Genomic DNA, 6,000 nt, shown 5'->3' on the forward strand with positions numbered 1-6,000 from the left:
TTCAAACGTTTGGAATATGTATATATATATATATATATATATGAGTGCTGTCAAAATTAACATGTTAACGCAGACGATTATTTTTTTCAGTTTAACGCGTTAAAAATATTTTTAAAATATTTAACGCGATTAATGCAGGGGTGGAGCTAACGTTGGCCACCCCCTCACAACTGCTGTTTCTGTCACTTTTTCTATTGACAAGAAGTGCATTTATTCAGTCACAGAACGTCTTTACGACCACATCAAACCGGAGACGTTTCAGACGCGCTCCAACTTCACTTCAGCGTCAGGCACGAGTCAAACGAGCGCAGAAACGGCACTGTGCTTGCAGCGTGTGCTCTTCAGTTGCATGCACAAAGGCGCCAGCGTAAACTGTACCCTGTATCATTTCATATCAACGTGCGAAATAAACTACGTGCATACAATGTCGTGGTAAGTTAAGTCATGAAGTTATCAAAAAGGCGATTAAAGCTGCCTTAAAACTGTGCATGCATGTAATATATTTTATATGAGTCACATTTAAGAACATGTCTCTGAAATGGTTTTCAAAACAATCCTGGAGCACCGCGTCTCCCTCATCTAACACACCTGATTTAACTCGTCAGTTCATTACTAAAGACTTTAAGACCTGAAAAGGTAGAGAGAGAAAAGGTAGAGAGAGTTGAGATAAAATATGATGCGTGTCAGATCTGCATCATGTTCAGCAGCTTTTATAGCTTTAAGGATTCATCTATTTAATTTAGAATTTCAATTTCTGTATAGTTCTGCTGAAGGGCACAGATAAATATGACATTTATTATAATGGGTTTATGTGAAGAATGTTTTAAGTTCACTTAAATTAGAAGTTATTTTTTTTAAGTCTAATAAATGTTCAAATTGATAGCTCTCAATTATACTGTAATGTTGAATGGCTATAGTCAATGGTTAAATATTAGGGGGGAAAACAATTTTATAGAGACATCAGTACTGGCCTTCAGTCATTAAAAAAAAGATGTCATTAAACAAATAATAAAAATGTACTGTCTTTATGTTGTTTGTATATTAATTTGAAGATTTAATGTGAAATTATTGCAATATAAAAATATATTTAAAAACTTTAATGTTAGATGGTATTAATCGCGATTAATATGAGAAAAAAATGTGCAATTAATTAGTTAATTTTTTTTATCGATTGACAGCACTAAGATATATAGTCTCTTATGTGCACCAAGGCTGCAAGGCTGAAAAACAGAGATACTGTGAAATATTTTTATAATTTAAAGTGATGTTTTTCTATTTACATATATTTTAAAATGTAATTTATTTATTTGATGCAAAGCTGAATCTTCAGCATCATTACTCCAGTCTTCAGTGTCATATGTTGCTTCAGAAATCATTCTAATATGATGATTTGGTGCTCAAGAAACATTATTATTATTAATGTTGCAAACAGTTGTGCTGCTTCATATTTTTGTAGAACCGTAATTTTTTCCAGGATTCTTTGAAAACAACAGCATTTGTTTGAAATATAAATCTTTATACAACATGATAAATGTCTTTACTGTAACATTTGATCAATTTAAGTGTCTTTGCTGAATAAAAAAAATATATATATTTTTTAACCTGATCCCAAAATTTTGAACAGTAGTGTATATGCTGTGTAGGACGTTTTTTTAATGCAATGTCTTTAATGCCTTTTTACATGTGTAAAGTGATCTTGAGCTTGAGGAAGGTGCTATAAAATCTAAAATATTTTGGCTATGCCTGTAAATAAATAGGATTGTAGCTGTTTTCTTCTCTAACTAGGATAAATAAACCTCAGTGTTCACACAAACGGCAAGCTTAAATATTGGAGGATTGTTTTTGCTTAAATCGTTTTCAATCAGTCATCGCTGTGTAATGTAGAGTACTGTAGCCAACTGTAATTAACTGTCAGCCGTCATTAATTATTAAAATAGGTGGCAATATTTGATGACAGCAGTGTTTGTAATTGGTGAATATCAAAGAAATGGTAATTTGATGCTTGAACGGCTGTCGGTAATGCTTTTAATGCGTATAATTTGATTTATCAAAATTCTGACGTCAAGTAACCTGTGTAAAACCTGTGTTTTCATAATAAATAAAATTTTTATTAAAATAATTACATCATATACTGATTAATTAGTCACATGTATTTACATTTGGATTTAGAAAAAATACCAAATAAAGACATTTTGGAAGTGGAAACTTGCAAATAGGCACACAAAAATTCCTTTAGGAGTCAGTATATTTATTTTATTTCCATATCATTGAACAAGCCAAGCACTGGTCTACAGTCCACAGCAATGTGTTTCAGTCAGTGTTCAATCTGTCATGAAATCATGAAACACTTAAGGTACTTAAAGCAGTCTTGACAATATTGATGTGTCGTTGTGTTCACTGTACATACAGCACAGAAATATATTTGTTTCTCCCTCACTCTCTCACTGTTCACTGGTATACAACATGCTCTCTGGGCGAATACCACCTATAAGGTCCTTGTGAAAACTGCTTTGTCAGTCCTCTGGCCTTATAAAATGCATATTTTTTTAATCCATTTCTCATGTTGGAGGAAGTCAACAGGGGCACATGGAATATTTATTCACCTTCCTCTGAGCACAGGAAGTATTATTCAGTCATTGTGCACAGAATCCAGCAATATCAGCTTTACTTTATGCTGACTGGCCAGTACCCATTTTAAGAGAGTTTATGAGTCATTTAAAATGTTCTGGTGCCCTGAATAAAACAACGGCCTGTGGATATATAATTTAAAGGGGTCATATGATGCGATTTCAAGTTTTCCTTTCTCTTTGGAGTGTTACAAGCTGATTGTGCATAGATAAGATCCCTGAAGTTGCAAAGACTAAAGTCTCAAAACCAAAGAGATATTCTTTATAAAAGTTAAGACTCTGCCACGCCCCCCTAAAACGGCTCATTCTAACACGCCCCCACATATCTACCCCACTATGTGGAAATATTTGCATAATCCCGCCGCAAATGTGCACGCAAAGAAAGAAGGCATGGTGTCAGTAACCGCAGTTAGTGTTGAAGCAGCCATGTCAGGGAGACGCTGTGTGTTTCAGTGCGAAAGCAAAAGCACTTTATTTGGCCTTCCAGAAGTAGATGCAGTATTTGAAAAATAATGTGTTTTTTGAACATTAAAGCATGTCAACATATTCTGTTACACCAAATACACAAAATAATGATCTTTAAAAAAGCATCATATGACCCCTTTAAGTTGATATTCAAGGCGTAGTTAGTAATTTACATAAAGGATCTGATATAAATCCGAGGAAAAACATCATATTCGTTCATGTCATGGAAAGCATTGTTTCAGAACTCGCACTGATTTAATATTCACATTGATCTAACAAAAAAGTCTGAGGCCACATTTAAAATATGGGCTACAAAATGTAAATTAGGTTTTAGGATTTTGAACAATTTCACTAAAATTGTTGTGATGCTAATATAATTGGTCATCGGTTTATTAATTTTTTCTTTTAGCATTTTATTATTTAATTTTTATTGCTATTTTATTTATTTGTTTATTCATTCATTCATTTTATTACTATAAAATTTTTAAATCAGTCTTTAAAACAATTTAATAGTAACATAAATAGCAATAAATTAGTTTTTATTACATTTAAAATATGCAAAATAGAAGCATTTTTACTAATGCTCTCAGACTCTTGATCCCCACTGTGTACGGTCGTCTGTGTTGGTTTTCTCCCAGTGTTCTCCAGCCTTGTTGGCATTTAATTAAACTGTAATTCTCTTATGTTTGAACCTTTTTTCCTCATCCCAGGAGTACCACTCAAGGAGCTTTTAATTGCGCTAACAAAAATAAGAGTGTTCTCTCATCTTCATGTAAATAGCCAAACCCCCACGGGCCACCGGCCCTTATCACAAAGATACGTGTTATTAGCTTTTTCATCTTCTGTCACTTTACCTTCGTATTCCCTTTGCGTTTGCCAGTGTTTATATGTGTGTACGTGTTTGTCAAACTCCTGGGCAATCTCCAACACAGAATGAAGTCTGATCGGTCCTCCTGATATAAGGGTCATTCTCACCGACCTCTTAAATTATATTCCTGCCTACCTATATATTAAACCTCTGCTACACTAATGTTTCTATCCATTGCACTCAGCCAAAGGGACAAATAGAGAAGGATAGAAGAAAAATAAATAAATAAGAAAGGGTTTTTAAACACCAAGCCACCTTTTTGGACCCTACGTGCTTTTTAGTGAGTTATAAGGCTTTTTACATATAAAAAGAAGCTGGAAGAGTAAAAAAAAACATAAATTATTGTGTATTTGCTGACGCCAAGCGTACAGGGGTGACGTGAGCAGGACAGGTTGTAACCTGCTCAGTTTTACCTTTTAATCAACATACATTTGCATTTAAATGCTGCTGTTGTGTGCTCTGATTCCGTGAGCTGTAAGTGTGAAAGAAAACTGTGTGTGTTTGTGTGCACATGCCTATATATGTGCGTGTATGGTTAATGGAGGCTAGCGCGAGTCCTTCTTGTGTAAGTGGCAATCACTAATTCCATTATCACTTTACCTATTACTGTAGAGGCTGTAGAGAAATGCCGCCCAGTGTAATTATCAGCCCACGTTTACAGGCCATATCCTCAATTACACATTACTGCTCTCTAATCTCCCCATTCAACACTCGTAGGACTACATGTGTGTGCTTGTGTGTATTTATGAGTGGTCCTGCATTACAATGCAAAAGAAAAAGTCTGTTGCATTGTGATTTGCATTGTATATTGCAGCATTGATATCACTGTAATCTGGACAATGTGCAGTCAACCAGTCATTAGAGAAGAAAGAGGCGTTAAAGTAGCACAGCTAGGAAATCAGTTTCCTGGAACAAAGGCCAAGCTGTATAGTTTAATGGTCATTGTATTGTCATTTGATTGCGAGATGTTGCCACTGACCAATCAGAGTAAAGTATTGTTGTTGGTCATTGAAACTTGCTGGGGCCAAATTCATTAAATTACTGCATGGTATTACCTTACAAAAGTGAAGTGATTCAATAAAATGTCTTTTTGTTTGTCATTTTTTAGCACATCGAATATTACCTGATTTGCATGGATGGGGTACTAAAAAATGCAGACAGTGTTTTCAAGTAAACAACGCTATCAATGTTTTTGTATGCGTTATCCCTAGTAAAAAAGTAATATATTTGAAAAAATTTCTTACATACTAAGTATAGTTCAAATCTATTAACATATTTACTGACATATCACTCGAAACTTACTGATGTAAAAATTACAATGAAACAATTTGGAGTACTACTTGTGCACAATGCACATTTCTTAATATTAAGCTTAAAATATGCTTTAATGTCACTATTTATGAGGATTGTATGATCTCTGAATATCGGTCTTTAAAGGTGACATATCATGAAAATCTGACTTTTCCAGGTTTTAAGTGCTATAATCAGGTCCCCAGTGCATCTACCAACCAAGGAAATGTGAAAAAGATTAACCCAGTAACTTTGTTTTGGGAAGCCTTTTTCTGCAAGCGTCTGAAAAAACGAGCACGTCTGATTTCGCTCCCTTGGTGACGTGGCAAAGGGATCTCATTATAATAATCTGTAAGTTTATACCCATGGCGCCTTCATTGTGTTTTCGCAAGCGACAACGGTGTACCAGTTCTAAATCCATGGCGAAAGTTTGAGCAAAACATGCTAACTGTTCTGCCTTTGGCTGCACAGACGAGCACAGAACACTATTTAGAGTCCCAGCCTCAGAGGAGACAAGAGAGCAGTGGATTTATTGATTTATTTAATGTATATTGCTGCTGCCAAACAGATCTAAAATAAACATGCGATTTATTTCCCAGCTGTTTACCTTCACAGACATAACCAACTGTTTTTTGTATCTCATGTGTGTTTTTAACGTAAACTTGTGTGAATGAGAACTTAGTTTAGTACTCACATGCTGTGACAGCAGCTTTCTGTCCATGTGCTTCGGATGTGTGCTCTCAGAAAACC

At 34.8% G+C, this 6,000-nt stretch overlaps 1 protein-coding gene across 1 annotated transcript in view; it reads left to right on the forward strand.

Annotated features, from left to right (window-relative positions):
• Positions 1-6,000, forward strand: part of LOC107737684 (kelch domain-containing protein 8B-like) — a 116,190-nt gene that overhangs the window by 84,171 nt on the left and 26,019 nt on the right. The window lies entirely within an intron of this gene.

Source organism: Sinocyclocheilus rhinocerous, unplaced genomic scaffold (assembly GCF_001515625.1).
Source record: "Sinocyclocheilus rhinocerous isolate Xijiao unplaced genomic scaffold, SAMN03320098_v1.1 scaffold72, whole genome shotgun sequence".
NCBI lineage: Eukaryota > Metazoa > Chordata > Actinopteri > Cypriniformes > Cyprinidae > Sinocyclocheilus > Sinocyclocheilus rhinocerous.